This window comes from Chiloscyllium punctatum, chromosome 17 (assembly GCF_047496795.1).
Source record: "Chiloscyllium punctatum isolate Juve2018m chromosome 17, sChiPun1.3, whole genome shotgun sequence".
In the NCBI taxonomy this organism is placed as follows: Eukaryota; Metazoa; Chordata; class Chondrichthyes; order Orectolobiformes; family Hemiscylliidae; genus Chiloscyllium; species Chiloscyllium punctatum.
Genome location: NC_092755.1, coordinates 21,608,736 through 21,621,036, shown reverse-complemented (window position 1 = coordinate 21,621,036; position 12,301 = coordinate 21,608,736). Strand labels below are relative to the sequence as shown.

Sequence of the window (12,301 nt, the reverse complement as noted above, 5' to 3'; positions counted from 1 at the left end):
AATAAGCTAAGAGAGAATGTAATGGAGACGGATACAATTATAACATTTAAAAGGTATCTGGAGGGATATATGGACAATCAGAGTTTAGCGGTACATGGGCCAAATGCTGGTAAACGGGATGAATTTATTTACATCTTCTAGTCAGCATGGATGAGTTGGACTGAAGGCTCTGTTTCCATGCTGTACACCTCTGTGATTTGAAAAGAGTGCATGTTATAGAAGAGGTGGTGCTGGAGGTTTTAAAACACAAAGGAATGGAAGGCCCCAGGACCTGATTAAGTGTATCACAGGACATTGTGGGATGCTAGGGAAGAAATTGTGGAGCTTCTAGCAAGGGTATTTGTACCATTGACAGCCATGTGTGATCGGCTGGAAGGCTGGAGGGTGGCATAGTGGATTTCTAAGATTCCAAAGTGATCTTGATGAAATGGGTGAATTGGCTGAAAAACCGCAGATGGAATTCAATCTGAATAAATGCGAGGTAATGCATTTGGTAAAACAAACAAGGGTAGAGCTTATACAATTAATGTTTAGGCCTTGGTTAGTGTTTTAGAGCAAAGGGACCTCCGGGTTCAGGTACATAATTCTTGAAGCTTGCATCACAGGATGGATAAGACAGTGCTTTGCATGCCTGACTATTACTCAGTCCATTGAATATAGGATTTGGGACGTCATCTTGAGATTGTACAGACATTTGTGAGGCCTGTTCTGCAATACCCCATCCAGTTCTGGTCGCCCAGTTACAGGGAGGATATTATTAACCTGAAGGGTGTTCAGAAGAGATTTACCAAGACGTTGCTGGGTATGAAATGTTTGAGTTCTGAAAAATGGCTGGATATGCAGAGTTTTTTTTTGACTGGAGCCTGGAGGTTGAGAGGTGACCTTATAGAAGTTTAAGAAAAAAAGTTGGGATATACATAGAGTCAGTGGTAGCTGCCCTTTCCTTTGGGTGACGGAGTCACAAGTGGAGGGGCCACATTTTTCAGGTTAGAGGAGAGATATGTTCAAAAAAAAGGATATAAGGGGCAAATAGTTACACAGAGGGTGGTTTGGGTGTGGAATGAACTTCCTGAGGTGGATGTCGGTACAAGTACAACGTTTAGTTAAGTACATGAATAGGAAAGGGTTGGAGGGATACAGGCCAGCAACAGGCAGCTGGGACGAGTTTAGTTTGAGATTATGGTTGGTATCAACTGAAGGGTCAGTTTCCATGCTGTACAGCACTGACAACACTATGGTTTTGATCCATTATTTAAGAAAGGCTGCAAGAGAAAGCCAGGGAACTGAAAACCAATTAGCCCAACGTCAGTGGTGGGTTAGTTGTGAAAGTGATTCTGCCAGACTGGAGTTACATTCGTTTGTAAAGACAAGGATTGATGAAAGATAGTCAGCATACAAAGTCAAGTCTCACTAACTTGATGGCTTGTGTTGAATTGGTGACCAGACATTGTCTACACCAATGTCAGCAGGGCCTTTGACGGGATTTAGCATGATTTAGGGTGTAGGTTTGCTCGCTGAGCTGTAGGTTTGATATCCAGATGTTTTGTTACCTGGCACGGTAACATCATCAGTGGCGACCTCCAAGTGAAGTGAAGCTGTTGTCTCCTGCTTTCTATTTATATCTTTCTCCTGGATGGGTTTGTGGTGAACCCCAGGAACCCCATCCAGGATAAAGATATAAATAGAAAGCAGGAGACAACAGCTTCGCTTCACTTGAAGGTTGCCACTGATAATGTTACCGTGCCCAGGCAACGCAATGTCTGGATATCAAACCTACAGCTCAGAGAGCAAACCTACATCCTAAACCTCAATCTGAGCAACAAACCTTCATAAACCTTGCATTTAGCATGATATACTGGTTCGTAAGATTAGATCACATGTGATCAGGAAGAGCTAGTCAACTGGACACAAAATCGGCTTGACAGTAGGAGACAGGGGTTGGTGGGAGAGGGTTGTTGTTCAGACTGGAGGCCTGTGACCAGCGGTGTGCTACAAGGATCAGGGATGGGACCACTGATGTGCATCATCTACATAAACAATTTGGTTGAGAATATTGGAGTCATTGTTAGTAATTTTGTGGATGATCAAATGAATGGTGTAGTGGGCAGTCAATACGGTTATCAAAGGGGATCTTGACCAACTGGGCCAGTGGACCAAGGCATGAAAGATGGATTTTAATTCAGGTATTGAGTTTTGGACTAACTCAGGTAATGGTACACTCCTGGGTAGTATTGTCGAACAGAGAGATACCAAGAGGTGCAGTTACATTGTTCTTTGGAAGTAGCATCACAGTTGGACAGGGTGGGGAAAGCGGTATTTGGCACACTTGCTGTCATTGGCCAACGCTTTGATACATGAGTTGGAGATATTTGTAACATTGCCTTCAATATTTCCCTTGGAGAGAGGTGGCTTATAAAGGGGTGACCTTATAAAGGTTTATAAAACCATATGGAGAGTAAGAATGGTGAATAGCCACGGGTAAGTCAGTCCAAAACTAGAGGGTATAAACGTGAGGCGAGAGAACAAAGATTTAAAGAGGGAGCTGAGGGGCAACATCCGCAGAGGATGGTGCATAGACGGAATGAACTGCCAGGGGCACATGGGAGAAACAAGAACAATTACAACTTGGAAAAGAAATTTAGGCAGGCACATGGAGAAGGGAAGGTTTGAAGGGATATGGGCCAAACACAGGCAAATGCGACTCGTTCAGGTTTGGGGAAAATAGTCAGCATTGATGACTTGGACTGAAGGTTCTGTTTTTATGCAGCATGACCCTGTACCCAGTTCAAGAGGAGGAGAATACGGAGAGAAGGCATGTTATAGACACTGAAGCAAGGTATAGTGATAGGGATGGTAGTCTGCAATGCGGTACATTTCAAGTATGCGGAGGGCCTATATGGAAAGAAGGAGGTTACAGAGATAGGAAATGTTATAGGAGTTAAAAATTATTGAAGACACTGATCCACAAGACATACCTTAGGTACAGTGTTGGAGAAGGTACACAGAACAGAAAGATCTCAGGCAGCATTCCCACCCTCTCGTGGGAGGCCTGCTTTCCCCTTTGTTGTACTGATGCTCACTAAGAGAGCACAGGCCTGGATTGATAACTGTGAACTCTCTACGTTGTCTCAGTACAATGTAAGTTAAAGTAGACGTGGTGATTGAGCCAGAGTTGTGTCTGTACTGTGCTCCCCCTCCAGCACCGTATCTATGTCATGTCCTGTTAGCTGATGTTTGGATCCCTCACATTGCTGTCTGCTCTGTGCTTTGTGAGTGATCTTACCTCACTGCAGGATTTATTGAAGGCTCTAGATCTCCCTGCACTTTGTCTCTCTGGCTGACCAACCATCTTCAATGGGGTGATGGATGGAACACCCAGCAGCTGAGAAGTCTATTGAATCTCCCTGAGTACCTACAGGAGACAGACAAATAGACAGAATGGAAAATTACACTGATGTAGTGAAGGTTACACATGTAGAATGGCACTGAGTCCCACAGAGTCCCTGTGCTGTTGCATCCCTCTGGAGTGGAGAATTCTGTTAGCTCAGGATCTGAAGTAGCTGCAAGAGTGAGAGACACTGACAGAGGCAGCAATGAGACCCACACAGTGAGGGATACCACATGGAGAGAGACTGAGTGATATCACCAGAGTTCAGGAAGGTGTCAGGATCAAACAATTGTGACAGAAGAAGATGTTTAGCTTCATGATGCTCTGGTATCAGTGCTCAGGCATGAGCAACGTGTGAGCAGGTGAAGTGATGGCCTCGTGGTATTATTGCTAGAGCATGTATCCAAAACCTCAGCTAATGTTCAGGGGAGACAGGTTTGAAACCCACCATCTGAAGTGGTGGAATTTAAAATCAATAAATTCAAATATTATAATTAACCATCCATAAATATGTATGAAACCATTGCTGAGGTACAAAAAACCCAAACACTTGTCCTTTCGAGAATGACATCTGCCCATCCTCACATAGTCTGCATGACATACCCACAGCAAAGTGTTTTCCAAATCCAAATAGAAAAAGGTGATGCATCAGAACAGCATGGGAATGTGGCTAAAGACAAGCAGAAAGGAACAGGCTGGGCCAGAGTTTAACTAAAACTCTACATTAACGAATTGGATTGTGATAGGAAATTGTGGAAAAGAGTACAGAAACTTGTTTTCCGCATAGACAAAGTATCTTCAATAAGGTAGCTGGATTTGAGACACAGCTGAAAGAGATTTAGATACTAGAGAGATGTGGTTACAGGGGAAACAAAATGTGGAACATAAACATTCAATGGTTCACAACCTTGTGGAAACTCAGGCAAAATGGACAACACTAACAATAATGGGTAAGAAAGGTGTTAGATAGAAAGCGCGGGGGGTGGGGGTGGGGGTTCCTTAAAAATAAACGGGCAAACAATGATCACAAAATATCCTTAGCAGATAATGTTCAGGATAAGCCACGAGATATTTAATAAGTACAGTTAGAGGAAGAGGATCCCCAACTAAGCAGTGGGGCCTGTTAGAAACCAAAGGGACAATCTGTGCATGGAGCCAGAGGAAGCAGGTGAGGTCTACAATGAATACTTCCCATCTGTATTCACTCAGGAGAAAGGCATTGTAGGGATTTCAGTTGGGATGGTGAGGCTCTGGAACATCTTATGATCAATGAGAAGGAGGCGTTAAATGTATTCACAGGCAAAAAGGTGGAGAAATTCCCAGTAACAATAAAATATATCCCAGGCTGTTATAGGAGGTAAGGGAGGAGATTGCTGGGGCCCTGGCGGATATATTTAAAACTTTGCTGGCCACAGGTGAAGTGCTAAATGACTGGAGGATGGCGAATGTGGTTCATTTGTTCAAGAGCAGCAGTGATAGGCCAGGTAATTACAGAGAAGATAGTCTGACAGCAGGGGGAGGGAAAATATTGGAAACAATTGTGAGGGAAACGATGAATCAACATTCAAAAGGACAGGAATACATTAGGGATTGTCTGTATGGATTTGGTAGAGGACTGTCCTCTGATATTGATGAGGCCAGTGCAGATGGTGTGGGAACATGGTGTTTATTAATGTCTTTGACAAGGTCTCACATGGAAGGCCGGTCCAGAAGGAAAGAGCCCATGGAATCCAAGGCAAGTTGGAAAATTGGATCCATAATTGGTGGAGCAGGTTTTTCACGACTGGAAAACTTTGCCCAGCGGGTGTACCACAGGGTTCTGTACAGGAACCATTGCTGGTTATTATGTACATTAATATCTCAGATGTGAAAGCAGAAGGTATCATTGGTAGGTTTGCAGATGACATGAAAGGGGAGGGTGTTGTCCACAGTGAGGAGCATGGTCTCAGGCTGCAGTCTGATATTGATCAGATGATAAACTGAGCAGAGTAATGGCAGATGGAGTTTACTTCTGATCACTGTGAGGTAATGCACTGTGGGAAGTCTAATCAGCAAATGATATCCATCATGAATAGTAGGTCCTCCTGGAGTACTGAGGAATACAGGGACCTTGGTGGACAAGTCCCTGGATGTCTGAAGGTGTCAGCACAGGTAGACAGGGTGGGGAAGACACCTGAACTGGGAAAAGGAGGGGGACACATATCCTGGTGGGGAGAGTTGCTGGAGCTGCTCGAGAGGATTTAAAATCATCTGGCAGGGATGTGGGACTGCAAACAGTCGTAAGGCCAGAAAGAAGTTTGAGGCTGGTATAGATGTTCAAGAGAGCAATTTAAATAGACAAGGCAGGCAAGAACATAGCAGGCAATGAGGGAAAATTGATTAATTAAACTGCATTTATTTCAATGCAAGGGGCCGCACAGATAAGGCAGATGAACCCAGAGCATGGAAGGGAACATGGGACTGGGATACCATAGATATTACAGAAACACAGATAAGGGAGGGACAGGACTGGCAGCTCAATGTTCCACAGGACAGAGGCAACAGGAAGGATAGAACAGGAGGCAAAACAGGAGGCAAAACAGGAGGAGAGCTGGTGGTTTTGACTGGGGGAAAACATCACAGCAGTACCGAAAGAGAATATTCATTCAGGATCGCCCAGTTAAATGATATTAGTAGAACCGAGAAATAAAAATTGGTCATCAGTTTGCTACGATTGTACTACAGCGATAGGCAATGGGAGATGAAGGAGCAAATATGTCAGGAGATCTCAGATATCTGTTAGAATGATAGCGTCGTAATGGTAGGGGATTTTAACCTTAAACCTCGACTGGGATTGCTACTGTGTTAAGCAGTTGGATGGAAGGAATTTGATAAGTGTTCCAGAAACTCCCAGTCATTATGTAAATGACCCAACTGGAAAATGGGGCTAAACCTGACCTCCACTTGGGAAACAAGGTTGGAAACGGGACTGAGCTGGAAAGTCACCAGAATTGTATTAGTTTGAAAATAGCGATGGAAAAGGACAGGCCTGGTCCACAAGTTCAAGTTATACAATGGAGCAAGATAGTCATGAATTTTTAAAGTAGATTTGGGGAGGTTATTTGCAGGTAAAGGGAAGTCTGGCAAGTAGGAATATTTTAAAACCGAGATAAAAGGAGTGTTCAGCGCCAGCCTGTTCCTGTTAGTGTGCAACTCAATGCTGACTGAATTAGGAAACACTGGCTGAGATTCGAGGCTCCAGTCAAGAAGAAAGGGGGCACATGTCAGATATAATTGGCTGACTCAAGGGAATCACTTCAGGAGCATCAGGGCTGTAGAAATACATTTAGGATGGAAATCAGGAATGTAAAAAGGGGACACGAGATCGCTTTGGCAGAGAAAGTTAAGGAGAATCCAAAGAGACTCTACAAGTGTATTAAGAGCAAAAGAAGAGCTCGGGACAAACCCCGTCTCCTTAATGATCAATGAAGGCAACGATGTGTGAAACTACAAGATCCAAAACAAATATTTCACTTTGGAACTTACTGTGGATAAAGACTGGGGCGCTCAGGGAACTAAACAGTGTTTGTCCTGACTACTATTGGAATACTGTGTGCAATTCTGGTCTCAATGCTGTGGATGTTGTGGAACATGAAAGGGTTCAGATGACCAAGGATTTGCCAGGGTTGTAGGGTTTGCGCTGCACGGAAAAGCTGAATAAGCTGGGGCTGAATTCACTTGAACATGGGAGGCTGAGGAGTTACCTGATAAAGGAGTTTAAAATCATGATGGTCATCGATAGGGTGAATAGATAAGGTCTTTTCCCCAGGTTGGGGGGATTACAAACTGATAGGCCTTTACTTTAAAGTTCGAGGGGAAATTTTCAAAGGGACCTAAAGGACAACTGGTTCCTGCAGAGTGTATGGAATAAGCTGCCAGAGGAAATAGTGGAGGCTGATAGAAATACATTTAAAAGGCATGTGGATGGGTATATGAATAGGAAGGGTTCAGAGGGATATTGGCAAAATTGTGGCAAATGTGACTAGAAACGTCATGCAGGAGTTGGTTTGAAGGATCTACTTCTGTTCTGTACATCTCTGTGACTCAATGTCCTAAATGTTCCCACATTATAGAAAAGGAGGTGCTGGAGGTTTTAATACACAAAGGTAGATAAATCCCCAGGACCTGATCAAATGTATATTAGGACATTGTGGGAAGCTGGTGAAGAAATTGTAGGGGCCCTAGCAGAGATGTTTGTACCATAGAGAGCTATGTGTGATAGGCTGTTAGACTGGAGGGTGGCATTGTAAACAGTGAAGAAGGTTTTCTAAGATTACAAAGGGATCCTGATGAAATGTGTGAATGGCTGAAAAATAGTAGATGGAGTTCAATCTGAATAAATGTGAGGTAAGGCATTTGGTACAACAAACACAGGCAGGACTTATACAATTAATGATTGGACCCTCGGTAGTGTGTTGTAGAACTTTGAAGCTTGCAACATGGAGAGACAGGATGGTCAAAAAAAAGGTGCTTGCCATACTTCCTTTCATTGCTCAGTCCTTTGGATATAGGAGTTGGGAAGTCACATTGAGATTGTACAGGCCATTGCTGAGACCTCTTCTGGAATACTGTGTCCAGTTCTGGTCGCCCAGGCTATCGGAAGGATATTATTAAGCGGGAGAGGGTTCAGAGGAGATTTGCTGGGACGTGGATGGGTATGGAAGGTTACAGTTATAAAGAAACCTGGAGAGATTGGTATTTTTTCATTGAGGAGAAAGTGAGGACTGCAGATGCTGGAGATCAGAGCTGAAAATGTGTTGCTGGAAAAGCGCAGCAGGTCAGGCAGCACCCAAGGAACAGGAGAATCGATGTTTCGGGCATCAGCCTGAAGAAGAGCTAATGCCCGAAACGTCGATTCTCCTGTTCCTTGGATGCTGCCTGACCTACAGCGCTTTTCCAGCAACACATTTTTTTCACTGAAACCTGAATGTTGACAGATGACCTCATAGAAGTTTATAAAGTCATGAGGGGGATAGATAGAGTTAATGGGAGTTGTCTTTTCCCATAGACAGGGGAGTTTCAAGACAAGGCACTACATTTTTAAGTTTAGAAGAGAGACATAAAAAAATGATACGAGAGGCACTTTGTTACACAGAGGGTGGGTTGTGTGTGGAATGAACTTCCCAAGGAAGGGGTGAACATGGGAACAATTACAATGTTTAAAAGACATTTGGATTACTCCAGGAATAGGAAAGGTTTGAAGGGCTATGATCCAGGAACAGGCAGGTGGTCAGGCAGGAGATCAGTTTTAGAGTATGGTTAACACTAACCAACAGTGCGGTATGACTGTCTGACTGTGATTATAATATTGTGTTATTAATTAAGGAAGGATGCAAGATAAAGCCAGGGGTGTACAGACTGGTGAGCCAGACATCAGGGTGGGTCAGTTGTTGAAGGTCATTCTGAGAGGTATGACTTACTTGCAATGGGAAAGATAAGGACTGATTACAGCCAGCCAGCATGGCTTTGTGCGTGAGAAAACATGTCTCACAAACTTGATTGGAGTTTGTTCAAGATGTGACCAAGAAGACGAAGGCAGAGTAACAGACGTCAAGGTGTTGCATGATATATTGGTAAGTAAGGGTAGATCACAAGGGATCAGGGAGAGCTCGCCAACTGGATACACAATGGGATGACAGTGGGAGACAGAGGGTGGTGGGAGAGGGTTGTTGTTCAAACTGGAGGCCTCTAACCAGCAGTCTGCTTTCAGGATTGGTGCACCATTTACATAAACAATCTGAGTGAAAATATAGCAGTCTCTGTTAGTATGTTTGCTGATACCAAGATTAGTGAAAGAGTGGGCAGGGAATATAGTTATCGAAGGGGATGTTAATCAACTGGGCTCGTGGGCCAAGGAATGAAAGATGGAATTTAATTCAGGTGCTGGATTTAATTAAGACAAACCAGGGAGGACTAATACAGTTAATGGTCGGGCCCTGGACAGTGTTGTCAAACAGGGAGAGACCAAGGGGTGCAGTAACATGGTTAGTTGGAAGTGCCATCACAGGTGGACAGAGTGGTGGGGAAAGCAGCATTTGGCACACTTGTCTTCATTGGTCAGAGCATTGAGTACATGAGTTGGAGTTATTTGTAACATTGTCGTCAATATTTCTCCTCAGCAGAGGAGGCCATGGGGTGACTTTATAAAGGTTTATGAAACCATGTAGGGCCTAAGTAAGGTGAATTGCCAAGGGTAGGTGAGTCCAAAGCTAGAGGCATAAACGTGAGGTGACAGAGCAAGTATTTAAAGAGGGAGCTGAGGGGCAACATTATCCACAGAGGATGGTGCATAGATGGAATGAGCTGCCAGAGGAAATGGTAAAAACAAGTACAATTAAAACATGGAAAAGATACTTGGGCAGGTACATGGAGAGGAGAAGATTTCAAGGGACATGGACCAAACACTGGCAAATGTGACACATTCCATTTTGGAAACCTCAGCCGAAGAGCCATGCCGCACAGAAACAGACCCGATGTCTCCAGTTATCGGAGGAGGAGACTATCGAGACAAGGCATGTTGTAGAGACTGAAGCAAGTTACAGCGATACGGATGGTCATCTGGACTGGAGGTTTCAAATATGTGAAATAATTGGTGAGGGGGAGGAGATGACAGAGATAGGAACTGTTATAGGAGTTAGAATGATTGAAGACACTGGTCCACAAGACAATCCATAGAAACAGTGTTGGAGAGGGAATAGGGAACAGGAAGATCCCAAGAAGCATTAACACCATCTCGTGGGAGGCCTGCTTTCCCCTCTGTTGTCCTGATGCTCACCAAGACAGCACATGCCTGGATTGAAAATTGGGAACTCTTGATGCTGTCTCAGTACAAAACCAAACTTAAAGTAAAGGTGGTGACTGAGCCTGGTGTGGGTCTGGACTGTACTCACCCTCCAGTACTATATTTATGTCATGTCTTATTAGCTGATGTTTGGAGCCCTCTCCTTGCTCTCTGCTCTGTGCCCTGGAAAGATCTTACCTGGCAGCAGGATTTATTGAAGGGTACCAACCTCCCTGACCTTTATCTCTCTGGCAAACCAACCATCTTCCCAACCAGCAGTTGGCAAGTCTATTGAGTCATGAACTCCCTGAGTACCTGTAGAAGACAGAGAAATAGGCAGAATAGGAAATTAGACTGATGCTGTGAGGGTTACACATGTAGAATGGCATTGAGCCCGACAGAGATCTGGAAAATCCCAGTCTCCAATCCTGGCCTGTACTGCCTCATCTCTCTGGAGTGGAGAATTCTGTTGGCTCAGGATCTGGAGTAGCTGCAAAAGTGAGAGGCGCTGACAGAAGCAGCAATTAGACCCACACAGTGAGGGATACCACATGGAGAGATACTGAGTCATATCACCAGAGTGCAGGATCAAACAATTGTGCAGGAATAAAGGGTTTTGATTCATATTGCAGTGGAATGCGCAACCTGTGAGCAGGCGGAATGACGGCCTAATGGCATTATTGTGAGACAATTAATCCAGAAACTCAGCAAATGTTCTCTGGACACAGGTTTAAATCCCACCATTGCAAATGTTGGGATGTGAATGAAATGTTTCAAAAAAGATTAGATTTAAAACCCATAAGTGAGTATTAAATAATTGCTGATGTTAAGAAATATCCATCGAGTGCATTCCTGTCTTTAGTGAAGTAATCTAAGATGGGACTGGGATATCACAGGTATTACAGAAACAACAGCTGAGGGAGGGACAGGACAGGCAGCTCAATGTTCCAGGGGACAGATGCTGCAGGAAGGACAGAAGGGGAGCTGAGAGAGGAGGAGAGCTGCTGGTTCTGATTGGGTGAAACATCACAGCAGGACTGAGAGAGGATATTCCTGCAGGATCGCCCAGTGAAGCTGTGTTCGTGGAATTAATTGCTGGAAAAGCGCAGCAGGTCAGGCAGCATCCAAGGAACAGGAGAATCGACGTTTCGGGCATAAGCCCTTCTTCAGGAATCCTGAACCTTGGATGCTGCCTGACCTGCTGCACTTTTCCAGCAACAAATTTGCAGCTCTGTTCTCCAGCATCTGCAGTCCTTACATTCTCTTCGTGGAATTAATCAATAACAATGGATCTTCTCTTTCCTCTGATTGTTCTACAGACCCCAGGAGCCCCGCCCTCCTGCACCTTGACCTTCTTAAGATGGCGGCCCTCAGGCCCGTGCTCCCTCTTCCCTCAAACAAATGGCGGCCGTGATCATGGGCCTCTTCCCTGATCAGAGACCGCCACCTCCTGACCCGGACCTGAAGGGTCTTTTTCGGGGTTTTTAACCTTTACTTGGGACTTGTGAATTTTCTCCACTCCTTTCTCCCAGCGAGGCTCCCACACACCGGCTCTGAGCGCCGCTCTTTGAAGCCGATCGCAGCCGCTGCCGGAGAAAGCAGCTCCATGTTTCTCTGTCCTGGTCAATGTGACACTGCGCATGCTCCACATAGAAAGCAAACGACGCGTGCGTCTGAAGTTATCAATGAGTTTACAGAGAATATTCATACCTGCACAGAATCATGGGGGAAATACTAGTCATTAATAATTGCTCTGTCGAGTTATAGTCATGGCGCTATCTAGCATGTAAATAGACTGGTCACCTCAATTTAACCATACCGGCCAGGTATGTAAATTAACAATTGTTCTGGGATTTGAAAAGAGGTTTCTTACTCGAAATGTGCAAATATGTAGCACTATTTGTTAAAATTTCACATAGATTTTTGAGAGAGGTTTAATGCTCCACTATGTTAATGAGAATTATCAATCCTGCAAAACAGTTTGCTGTCTGACCAATTTTCAAGCGTTTACTCTGCGAGAATGCTTTGGCCCCGATCCTCACTCACTTTTGGTTGGAGGACCGGCCGCTGCTCGGTCATCAGTTCCGCCCCTT

The 12,301-nt window shown here is 44.5% G+C and overlaps 1 long non-coding RNA gene across 3 annotated transcripts in view; it reads right to left on the bottom strand.

Annotated features, from left to right (window-relative positions):
- LOC140487751 (uncharacterized) overlaps window positions 1–8,252 on the bottom strand; it is a 76,655-nt gene extending 68,403 nt beyond the window's left edge. For all 3 annotated transcript variants that reach the window (XR_011962931.1, XR_011962932.1, XR_011962930.1), the window contains exon 1: window positions 3,284–8,252. This is a non-coding gene — a long non-coding RNA (uncharacterized lncRNA). The remainder of the gene's footprint in view (window positions 1–3,283) is intronic.
- Between the last annotated feature and the right edge of the window lie 4,049 nt (window positions 8,253–12,301).